Genomic DNA, 12986 nt, shown 5'->3' with positions numbered 1-12986 from the left:
ACTGCAGTAACCTGTGCCTTCAAGCATTCGGCTAAATTGCAGAGAAAACAACAATTGCAAATCCACACGGTCTGCAGAAACACATCCTGTAAGGTCTTTAGGTGGGTCTAGGTGAGTGTTAAGGTCGCAAAGGCAAGGTAGAGCCCTTGCAATCTCGGAATCAAAAGAGTTTCAATTTTGGAAATTCCAGAATCTTGCGCCAAAAAGGCATCTGCCGGCAATGGACAAAGGCACGATGGTTGCTGACTTGGGCTAGCACAGGGGGGTTAGGCCCGGTTCATGTTTGACCTTGAATCCAAGTTGGTCTTGGTCTTTAGGGTTTGTCTTTTCTATACACGACCAAATCATTTTACCATGATTTTCAAGACACATTTTATCCAGTTTTTTAAAATAAATACAGGGACTCGGAACACTATTAGAGGCATGGGAACCTCCCGAGTTATAAATAATGGGTCCTGTTAGTGTTGTCAAGTGGTTGGGTTGGGCCGGTCTCGGTCGGGCCTAGTTGGATTCAGTCAATTTCTAGAACTGCATCGTGAACGTTCATTTAGCTAAACGGGCTTAGCTAGCGTGGACATGGTACGGTTAATAATTGGGTCGGTCGATCTTGGGCTCTAATTAGGTTATCATGAACGGGCATTAACACCCCTAGGTCTTGTAACATTGTAGGACATCTTGATTCATGTGAACAGATCAGGTTCACATATGAGAATGTTCTCGTACATCCCTGATCCGTGGATTTAGAATATATTAAATGAAGAGAGAGAAAATTAATTCTAAATCCACGGATCAAAAATATTCTCGTACGTGAACCTAATCCGCTCTCTTCATTCATCATCACCTAGCTTACTTTGAATGACAATGAAGTGTACTGCAGAACAATTGAAAGTCAAAGCAGTGATCCTCGAAACCCTAACCCTTGAGTTGTGAGTGACCCTTGAGTTGTGAGTGAGTAAAGACTCTCAACCGAAATTGGTGTCTACAAACTTGGGATGAATAGTATTTGTCACCACTCCACTGGGAAAATGATGATGTCAACGGAAAATTACCCTAGCTCTCTTTCCGAGCCATGATAATTCCAATGTAAAAATCTTCTATAAACATCTGGCCCTGTATTTTGGGCTCTTAAAGAAATATTCCAAATGGAAGGCCCAGATTGAAGGAATTTTTTCCTATTTCGTACATTTCTTTTGAATTTTACTCAGATTGTGATTCTTTCAAGGCATCTGAGCTTTCAAATGGGTATAATTAAGCCCTTTAGATCTTAAAGCTCCACCATTTTCCATCAATTTTTGGAAACTTTCAAGCATGGGGTTAAGCTTGCAATGAGCCTTTGTTTTCTTACCATTTTCGCCTACAAGTCTTCACATTCAACCTCTTGAGCTTCCCTACCTTTGAGACTCTTGGATTCTTATTAAAAATGCCTTTGAAAAACATTTTTGGAGTTTATAAAAGTCACATCTCATTTTCTTTATCTTCTTTATTCTTCAACTTGAAACCCTAACTTTATTTAATTTGAATTAGACCATTGGCACACAAGGACAAGGCAAGTGTCCCATGAGCAAAAGAGCCGTTACACTGGAGATGCCAATCATATATGGAAGGCCAATTATAATTCAAATTCGCAGTACATGTTGTATTTCAAGTTTTCTACCATTCTTCTCTGTTCTTGAATGCACTCCATTTTGTGCCTACATAATGTTCGATGAAAAGCTTGAGTGCATATTCTTTGGCCTTCTGGCCTTCTTTTGCACTTGGTCAAGTAACCACCCATTGAACTCTTGGATATCAATCCATGGTGTCAAAGTTCCCCATAAAGGGTTCTTTTTCGTAATTTTCCTTGGCCCCATTCGGCCATGTCATAAGGTAAGAGAAGGCAAGGAAGGGTGCCCTTGGATGCCATGTGAGCCTCTAGTATGGAGGAGCCCTCCTCATGGGTATAGAGGGGGAATTTGTTATGAGTTGAGCCATATGGGGTCTAGCCCCATGTAGACTCAAGCGCCCCATGAGTTGGCAAGCCTGCTTTTCCTTAGTTACAGAAAATAAAGAGTCATATTTTGGGAGAGTATAGTGGAGTTCAGAGAGGAGGAAACAAGCTTGTTTGGAAAAGAAAGCAAAGGTTTTGAAGCTCTGTTGGACATATGGGTATAATTTCTTCATGAGGTAGTTTTTTCTCACATTTGGGACATTGTTTAGGCTATTTTTTTTGCTGTCTCTTATGCTCTTGATCAAACCAGAAAACCGAAATTGGTGCTTGTGTTTTCAATTGGTCCTCTAAGCTATTGAAAAGAGATTATTTTGGGCTTTCCAAAGTGGGACAATGTCATTTTGTTAATACTTCCAAGGTGTGATGTTTCCAGGTTGACACTGAGAGGGGGTGAATCAGTAATTTCAAAAATTTCCTTATTTGCAACCCAACAAAAACTTCCAATTTCTAAGTTCTAGATTGACCGGGGCAATCCCATAATTATCAATCACGCAAACAACGACACGTCCACCTCACACCACAATGTGGCTGGGTCTACCAGACAATGTCCCACCACTTTGCACAATACGCACTTCAAATATATGTAGAAAAATAAATGCGAGACAAGAACACCAGATATACGTGGTTCGGCCAACATGCCTACATCCACGGAGGAATACCCATATAGGGTTTCGTATTTTCCCAATACTTAACTTTTTCAACCACTACAACAGTCCAGGAACATCTATCCTTGCTTCAATCTGAGATGCAACTCAGACAAGGGCAACAACCCCACACCTTAGACAAGCCCCAACTTGCTAGGTTCACAATTTTAAATCAATAAAATAAAATCCTGACCAAATACATCATTGATCTAGAGTTTCTCAACAATAAACAGACTCTAGAATACAGAAATAGGGATTTCAGTTACGGATTACCTCAACCTGTGTAATCCCGTTGATGGTTGCTTACTTGACATATAGAAGAAAACTTGAACATCCTCAAACCATCAACATAGTAGCAAAATAGTAACCCTTCTTTTGTTCTTGTTCATAATCAGATATCCATTGAATGCTTAACCAAAAAAGGCACGACAACTATCCTTCTTATGCTATTTCTCTCCCAATTGATTGCCGTCATGAGTCTTACGGTTCTACAGGTTTTTATTGCTTGTGGAAGCAACAACCGATCCTCTTTGAAATCAAACTCTATGTTTTCTTGGACTCTCCCATTTTCTCTTTTATTTTTTATTTCTTCTTAGATGTTGTTCATGTGTAAAGAGAAACATAGTTCTCTTGGACTCTTATTGAAAGCATATAATCTGAATATTCTAATAGAAATAACCAACCAATGGTTTCCATATTGAAGATTCCTAAATTTCTATTAAGTAAACAGGACATCCAGATTTGTCCTCACCTATGACGATTCTCTTCCTTCTCCAAATTCTCTGTCCAATTCAGATAACAATTTCTTCAAGTTTGAGACTTTGATTTCTATTAGAACTTAATTTCCTCTTTTCTTTTTAATTCTATTAACAGTAGCTGAACTAATAGTATGGCAACACATGGCATTGAAAATTTTGTTTTTTTTTTTTGCTATCAAATTCTTGTTCTTTTCATTATCACATGTAACCGTAATTCAAAACCAAGCACTTGGACTCCACATGGGCAGCAAAATACTCCTTATCTTCTTACTTGGCCAGCACATGCAAAATCCCCATTGTATCATTACAACCAGCTTTGCTTCACTTTCTATCATGCATATAATGACATCCTTGGCAACAAACAATTGACATACTAAATGGGCTTGCGCAGCAAGCAATTGACGTACTAAGTGGGTTTGGGTATCAAGCAATTTATATACTAATTGGGCTGACATCACCTTGTTATTTACCCAATTTAGTTGAACCTATCGATTCACCTAAATTAACAATTGAACCAAGATGATTCAAATTGAACCATAGACTCAAGTAATTGATCCAACAACTATTGAACCACTCCAATAAATTTAGCCACACATCACCTTCTAGTTGCCATCATTAATGGGGACATTCACGTATACCAGCGGCGTAGGCGCAAGACCTAGCCACATGTGCATTCTATTTGGTTGGAGGAAAGTCTCACAAAGGAAAGCTAGAAGAAAGAAGAAGGAAGAAAGAAGAAGAAGAAAGAAGAAAGAAGAAAGAAGAAAGAAGAAAGAAGAAGGAAAGAGAGGGAGTCGAACCAGCCTTCCCAACGTTGGGTTCGACCCCCCCCCCTTCCTCCCAATCGACCAATCTTTGTGGCCCCCACCAGATTTTGTTTTATTTTAGTAATTTATTTTAGTTCATCTTATTATTTAATTGTTTTGAATAGTTAGGAAACTAGGTATTTCTTTCTATTGGTCTATTAGGTAATTTCTTATTTCAGAGATTGTGTTCCTAAATAACTCTTTTATTTTTGGTAATTTTTTTTTCTTTATATGTGTAAGGCCATTGGCCATCTCTCTCTTTTTTTTTTAGCTAATGAATACTATTGAAAGCCAATGACAGCTCCCAAACCCCACGACTTCTCTCTCTCGCTGCCCCCTCCCTCTTCTCGTTTCTCACTCTTGCCCTCCTCTCATTCTCGGCATTCTCTCTAATCATGTCTCTCTCTCACTGTCTTTGTTCTTTCGGTCACTGTGATGTCTACTGCAGCTACTGAACACAACAGATTGAAGACCATCTCAGTTGCATAAGCCCCATTGGAATGCTGTTGGAACATCAGGATGGAATTCTTTTCTTCATCAAATAAGGTGGACTGCATATCTATTTTCGAAGACTTCGACTTCTTCTTTTCTCCTCAAATTCGGATAGGGTTAAGGTAAGAAATCCCCCCCATTCCACTTCCATTGACTGCTTACTACCTCCCTGTTATTCCCACTGAAGTCTGAATTAGTCTCTGTTTCTAGCCATTATTATTTTCTGCTGTCCTTTAGAAATACCCTGCTGAGTCTAAAATCTGATACTATTGCTCATATATCTCAGTCCTATTAGGCTTACATGTTGTTTCTGTTTACATACTTAATTATTTGTGATTAAGAATTCTACTGATCTCTTTAGTAGTTGAATGATTTGAGGAAGAGCATGATACCTACTCTTTGAATTCTTGAACTGATTTGTGTCTATCTACATTATGTTGCCATGTTCCCTTCCCCATGTTTCCCACTTGAGGTTTATGTGGATTAATTGCTTTTTCGCCTAGATTGGTATTGGTTGTTGTTGTATCGCTTACTATTTCAAATATATATACATGCTGGTCATTGTGTTGTGCTGCCCCACCAATCCCAATCCCAATCCCAACCTGGGTCCTAGTGAGTCAATATCGTCCACTTGAACGGCACTTGTGGGAAGACCTATTGTCTAAGTTCCCTCCTACATCGTCTTGGTATCAGAGCATGATATTGGTTGGTCTTGTTATGATTGGGTGTCACTATCACTGTTCACATGACTAGCATTCTTTTGAGGTCTAACCTTCGCCACAACCTATCCGTAGTTGAGTCTGAGCTAAAGGAGTGTTACCTTAGGTTAGAAGATACCCTCTTTCTCCTTTGTTTGGCGGGATCAAATAGCATTGAACGCTATTCCCACTAGAAACACATTCTTGAGAGGAAAATTTCTGACCATAGGGTCGAGAGGGCCAACTACCTATCTCAATTGGAGATTCTGAGTAGACCTTGAGTCTTTGTTGACAATCACACCTTGGCTGCCCTCTTTTTTTATGTCCACCCATAGCTGTAGAGCATACCAGGACATGTCTGGCCCTCCTAGTACCACCATTTAGCCGAATCAATGGGTAAGATTCCTCCAACAGAGTGAAGAGTTTCTAAGAAACCTTTAAGTTGAATTAACTGCCAGTAGGACTGAACGAGAAACATGGTTGGCTGATAGGGAAGCATAGGCTACTCATCTCTAGACCCTTACCACTATGCTTGCTACCCTTGAGACAAATGCCCTAAACTCAGATGAACGGCAAGGCCACCACCTTAGGCACTGGACCTAGAACAAGAGTCCCTAGCCCTGAGATAGAGAACGATGACAACCACACTGATGGTTATGACCGGATAGGGGATAATTTTCTAAGCAGAGGGCATGGTAAAGGTTGAGGTAGGGGTCGAGGACAACCTGCTCCAAGACACAATACCCAATATGGAGATGATGAGGGTTATAAGCACTATGATAGAGGTTTTGATGTTAGGCAGATGATTAAGGTTGATGCCCCTACCTATGATAGTCAGATTGATGCTAGGATCCTTCTAGATTGGATTAAGCAGATAGATAGGTACTTTGAGTTTTATGATATGCCCGAGGAAGTCCGCTACAAATTTGCTAAGTCCAAACTTATCGGAGCCGCCTAGGACTTCTGGATAGACCTAGAGTACCAAGAGGCCAATCTAGGACTTGAGCCAATCACAACATGGGTAGAAATGTAAAAGGGGATCAAAAGGAAATTCTTTCCTATCACCTATAAGTTGCAGTTGTTGAATGACATGAATACCCTGAGGCAAGGAAAACTGATTGTGACCGAATACATGAGTAACTTCAATGAGTTAAACATTAGAAGCCATATTTAGGAGGAGGTTGAGCAGACACTTTCTAGATTCTTTACTGAGCTCAACTCTAAAATACAATCACGTTTGGCACCCCACCTAGTGCAAGACGTTCCACAGGCCTTCTGGGTAGTCCTTAAGGTGGAGTCCTCCAGGAGAGCTTATTCTCAAAGGAAGAGCTTTCAAGCTGGGGAGTCCCACTTTAGGAAACCACCCCAAGTTTCAACTGGATTTTCAAAATCCTCTACTACGTCTCAATGATAATTTGACAATAGGGGTAAAGGAATCTTGGGAAAAGCACCCAAGAGCAATGGACAACAATAATGCTTCAAGTGTTGAGGGCATGGTCACTTCTCTAGAGAGTGTCCCAATAGAAATCTCTATATGGGTGAGTAGACTCCTGAAGAAGATGACTAAGAGGGTTTTTAGGACGAGGACCATAGACCAGATGAGACCATATCTGATGAGGATACCGAGGAGGCTGGTGCCCTTAAGCTTGGTATTATGCGATGCATGGTCTCACAACCCAGAAGTAGTGATGATTGGGGTCGAACTAATATTTTCATCACTTACATATGTCATCAGGGTAAGAATTGCCATATCACCATGGACAGTGAGAGTTGTATGAATGTGGTCACCAATAGTGTTGTTGCTCTAATGAACCTCAAACCAGAGCCCCGCCCCAAGTCTTTCAAGGTTTCTTAGGTAGATTAGTCCACCATTCCTATTAATCTGAGGTGTCAAGTTCCCCTACACTTTGTAGGATATGAGGATCGAGTGTGGTGTGATGTTCTAGAGATGGATGTTGCCCACATCATCTTAGGTAGACCCTGATTATATGACTGAGATGTCACCAATTATGGGAAGTGTACACCTATGTCTTTGAGTTCAGAGAGAAGAAAATTAGGCTGACCCACAGTGCCCCTAAGGAAGTACGGGTTCCAGAACACAAAGAAAATACATCCAAACACACCCCCACCAAAACAATCAACATTTTAAATCAACAACAATTTGAAGAAGAGTGTCAAGAGTTAGGGGTGATTTATGCTTTAGTTGCCATACAGAGTAATACCGATAGGTCATGCTTATTCACTAGGCTCCTAGAGAAGTACAACCCTTGTTAAGAAAATTTGAGAGGTTATTCCCTGAGGAACTACTTGATGAGTTACCACCTATGCATGACATCCAACACATTATTGACTTAGTTCCAGGATCCTCTCTCCCGAACTAACCCCATTACCGAATGAATCTCAAAGAGCACGCCAAACTCAAACGGCAAGTAGAGAATTGTTACAGAAGGGATTCATTAGGAAAAACCTTAGCCCTTGTGTAGTACCTGCCTTGCTTAAGCTAAAGAAAGATGGCACCTAGCGTATGTGTGTTGATAATAGGGCCATCAATAAGATCACTGTCAAGTATAGGTTCTCCATCCCTAGGCTTGATGACATGTTGGATATGATGACCAATTCTTTGATCTTTTCGAAGATTGATCTCAAGAGCAGATACCACCAAATTTGTGTTAGGCCTGGAGATGAGTGGAAGACAGCCTTCAAGACGAAGGATGGCCTTTCCGAGTGGTTAGTTATGCCTTTTGGCTTATCAAATGCACCTAGCACCTTCATGAGAATAATGAATCAAGTTCTTCAATCATTTATTAGCAAGTTCTTAGTAGTCTACTTTGATGACATCCTCATCTACAGTAAGACTCCATCTTCCCCCTTGGCTCACTTACAGAAGGTCTTTCATGTGCTTCTACAAGAAAAAACTCTATATCAACCTCAAGAAGTGCACCTTAATGAGTGATCAAGTCATATTCTTAGGGTTTGTTGTTTCATCCCAAGAAGTGTTTGCTGGCCCTGAGAAAGTGAAAGCGATTGTAAAGTGGCCTGAGCAAACTAATGTCCATGAAGTATGAAGTTTTTATGGCTTAGCCACTTTCTATAGGAGATTCATTTACCGATTTTGTTCTATTATGTTTCCTATCACGGATTGCCTTTACTAAGATTAAGAAGCTTATGACTGAGGCCCCCATCCTGCGCCTCCCAGATTTTTCTAAGGTCTTCGAAGTAAATTATAATGCATTTGGTATTGGAATAGGTGGTGTCCTAGGGCAAGGGCACCCTGTTGCCTACTTTAGTGAGAAGCTTAATAAAGCAAGGCAACGGTATTCCACATACGACAAAGAATTCTATGTGATTGTCCAATCACTATGCTATTGGCAACATTATCTTCTACCACAAGAATTTGTGTTATTCTCTGACCATCAGGCTCTGAGATACCTGAGCACCCAAAAGAAACTAAACCAGAGACATGTTAAGTGGGTCGAGTTTCTCTAGGAACACACTTTTGTACTTAAACATAAACCTGGTATCGAGAATACCGCTGTAGATGCACTATGCCAAGTAAATATGTTCCTCAGTCATACAAATGCTAAGAGTCGAGCTAGTGTGTTGCTCCAGACCATGAGTGTAGAGGTTGTCGAATTCAAGCGAGTCAAGGACTAGTACCTCACCTGTCTTGATTTTAGTGAGCCGTTCACTTTCTTGAGTGTAGGTAACCTTGTCAGTCACTTAGACTACCTACTATGGGAGGGCTTCCCTTTTAAAGGAAGCAAGTTGTCCAATCTCAGGACTTCACTCCGAGATTTTTTGATCTGGAAATTGCATGTTGGGGGAGTCGCTGGCCATTTCGATTGAGATAAGACCATCACCCTAGTTAAGGATCGATTCTTTTGACCAGGACTAAAGACGGATGTTGTTAGAGTTGTGAGTCAGTGTAGGATATGCCAGACTGCGAAACAACAAAAGTAGAATATGGGTATGTACACTCTCCTACTCGTTCCCCAGGCCCTTTGGCAGGACCTTAACATGGACTTCATGCTTGGTCTGCCAAAAACTTCGAGATGCCATGATTCTGTTTATGTGATTGTAGATCGCTTCTCTAAGATGGCCTATATTATCCCATGCTCTAAGACCTCTGATGCGACTATAGTAGTCTAACTGTTCTTTAACGAGGTTTTCAAGTACCATGGGTTGCCCCTCACCATAGTGTCTGATAGGGATGTTAAGTTCACCAGTCATTTTTAGAGGAACCTATGGGCACTAAGCTCTACTTCTCTTCAACTTTTCACCCTCAGACTAATGGCCACACTGAAGTTGTCAATTGGAGTCTGGGAAATTTGTTACGTTGCCTCATAGGAGAACACCTTATCAGTTGGGATCGAGTTCTTAGTCAGTTGAGCTTACACACAATAGCTCTAAGAATTGTACCACTGGTCTGTCAGCCTTTGAGATTTTTTTAGGATACCAACCCCGGGCACCCATAGACCTTATCCCAATTGTATCTAGTTCTAGGACCTCCTCGTTAGCTGTGTCTTTCGTTCAGCACATACATGATTTGAATATAGGTATAAGAAGACAGATAGCACTGAGCAACAATCAATATAAGTCAAAAGCGGATGTACATAGAAGGATATAAGAGTTTGAAGAGGGAGATATGAAGATGGTTAGAATCAAGCCATAGAGTTTTGTTAGGGAAAAAACGAACAAACTACACGCTCATAGCACAGGTCCTTTTAAGGTTCTTAAGAGGATAGGTGTAATCCGGAGTCACACATGAAACTAAGAAGTTGACAATGTCAGAAAACCATGGTTCACTGGACACTACAAATAACTGTTCATCTGAAAAGTTCTCATCAATAGGAGAATTGATAGTCAAGGAATTGGGAAGCCAGGATAAATGATCGACAACTAGGTTTTCAAATCCTTTCTTATCCCTAATTTCTAAATCAAACTCTTGTAAAAGTAAAACCCACCTAATGAGATGGGCTTTGGTATCCTTCTTCTGAACTAGGTATCTAAGAGCAGAATGATCAATATACACCACCACATGTGAACCAACTAAGTAAGACCGAAACTTTTCTAATGCAAACACAACAGCTAAAAATTCTTTTTCAGTGGTTGTATAATTAAGTTGTGCATCATTTAAGGTCCTACTAGCATAGTAAATAACAGTGGCCAACTTATTAATTCTTTGACCTAAAATCGCTCCTATGGCAAAATCCGAAACATTACACATCAATTCAAAAGATTTAGTCCAAAGAGGTGGTTGAACAATGGGTGCATTGGTCAACTCCTTCTTAAGTTGTTTGAAGGATTCTAGGCGCTTTTTAGAAAACTCAAAATTTTGATCTTTGGTAAGTAATGAAGTGAGAGGTCGGGCTAACTGACTAAAGTTCTTAATAAACCTTCTGTAGAAGCCCGCATGCCCTAGAAAAGACCAGACGTCCTTAACAGATTGAGGAGGTGGTAAATTATCAATTAAATCCACTTTGGCTCTATCTACCTTAATTCCCTCCTTTGATATTACATGGCCCAAAACAATATCAGATTTAACCATAAAATGGAATTTCTCCTAATTCAAAACCAAATTCTTAGATATGCACTTTTTCAAAACTAGGGAAAGATGATGAAGATATTCAGAATAGGAATTCCCATGAATTGAAAAGTCATCCATACATACTTCTGAGAATTTTTTGACCATATCAGAAAATATGCTCATCATGCATCATTGGAACGTAGCAGGGGCATTGCAAAGCCCAAAGGGCATACGCCTGTAAGCAAATGTTCCATATGGGAATGTAAAAGTGATCTTATGTTGGTCCTCTAAAGCAATTGGGATCTGGTTAGGGGAGGCGGCACTTCATTCTTCTTCTGGGGGTTTTTTTTTTCAGTTGTTCTCTCTCTCCCTCTCTCACTCTCTTTAGTCTTAGTTCTTTGTTTTTGCTTTAATCACTTTCGTAATAACTTTTTTATTTCAATTAATGCAAACACCCTTTTATTTTTATTTATCCTTTTATGTTTATGATTTATGCAATTGAGTTGTAATTTTTAAGTTATAGTTCTAGGCTTAGATCTAGGTGACAAGATCACGAGCCGTGGAGCATCTCTTTTTTAAGTTCAGTTTTTTTTTTTCAAGATTTGTTTTCTCCAGGCCTAGAAATTTCAGATTTGGTTCATTCCAGATCTAGTTTTTAGGGTTGGCAGTGTCTCAAATCACTCAAGCTTTCAAGTTCAAGCATTGATTTAGGTAAGGAGGCTTCTTCAATAGTCTTCTCTCCCCCCTTATTCCCTCTTCTGACTACCCTTTCTTTCTTAATTTAGGATTTTAATTTCAGTCGTTATATTAGTGCTTTCCCTTTTCCCTAAGGTTTATGGCTAGTGTATGTGTTGGCTTTGCCCGTCCTAGCCATAGAACCACCATTTTATTTATTTTTTTATTTTAATTGTCTCCATTTCCCTAAAGCCAAGTAGAGTAACCCTTATAAGAGTGACTCTCTGGTCAAGTAGGGAAGCTCATATTATGATGCATCACTTGGGTTAAGTAGAGAAACCTACTTGTGAGCCTCTCTCTAGCTTTATCCCCTTTCTTTTACTTTATTTTTATTTCAACAATTTTTTTTTTCCTTCATTGATTTTTAATTGCGTGGGTTGTTTATTTTCAGTTATTTATTTATTTAATTTTAATTGCATGGCTTGCGTATTTTAATTATTAGATGACGAATGGTTAGAACGTTATTTTAGATACATATGTTTAGGACAGTAGTTAGAATTAGATCACAACCATTAATCTGTTCACTTTTGCATTATTAAAAGAAGTAAAAAATAAAGTGGCTACTCTCCCTGTGTTCGACCCATAGCTACACTGATTCGTATGCTTGCGGTTACATTTTAAATCCTAACAGTCACTGTGATGTCTGTTGGAGCTACTGAACACAATAGATTGAAGACCATCTCAGTTGCATAAGCCCTATTGGAATGCTGCTAGAAACTTCATCATCAAGCTAGAATTCTTTTCTTCATCAAATAAGGTGGACTGCACCTCTATTTTGAAAAACTTCGACTTCTTCTTTTCTCCTCAGATTCGGACAGCGTCAAGGTAAGTAAACCCCTCCCCCATTCCACTTCCATTGATTTTTTACTATTGCCCTGTTATTCCCACTGAAGTCTAAATTAGTCTCTGTTTCTAGCCATTATTATTTTCTGCTATCCTTTAGAAATACCCCGCTGAGTCTAAAGTCTACTATTATTGCTCATATATCTCTGTCCTACTGGGCTGACATACTGCTACTGTTTACATACTTAATTTTCTATGATTAAGAATTCTGCTGATCTCTTTAATAGTTGAATGATTTGAGGAAGAGCATGATACCTACTCTTTGAATTCTTAAACTGATTTGTGCCTATCTACATTATGTTGCCATTTTCCCTTCCCCATGTTTCCCGCTTGATGTTTGTGTGGTTTAATTGCTTTTCCGCCTAGATTAGTATTGGTTGTTGTTGCATTGCTTACCATTTCAAATACATATGCATGCGGGTCATTGTATTGTGTTGCCCCACCAATCCCAATCCCAACCTAGGTCCTAGTGAGTCAATATCGTCCACTTGAACAA

The sequence above is a fragment of the Macadamia integrifolia genome, chromosome 1, assembly GCF_013358625.1.
Source record: "Macadamia integrifolia cultivar HAES 741 chromosome 1, SCU_Mint_v3, whole genome shotgun sequence".
Classification (NCBI taxonomy): domain Eukaryota; kingdom Viridiplantae; phylum Streptophyta; class Magnoliopsida; order Proteales; family Proteaceae; genus Macadamia; species Macadamia integrifolia.
Note: the sequence above shows the minus strand (reverse complement) of the source record.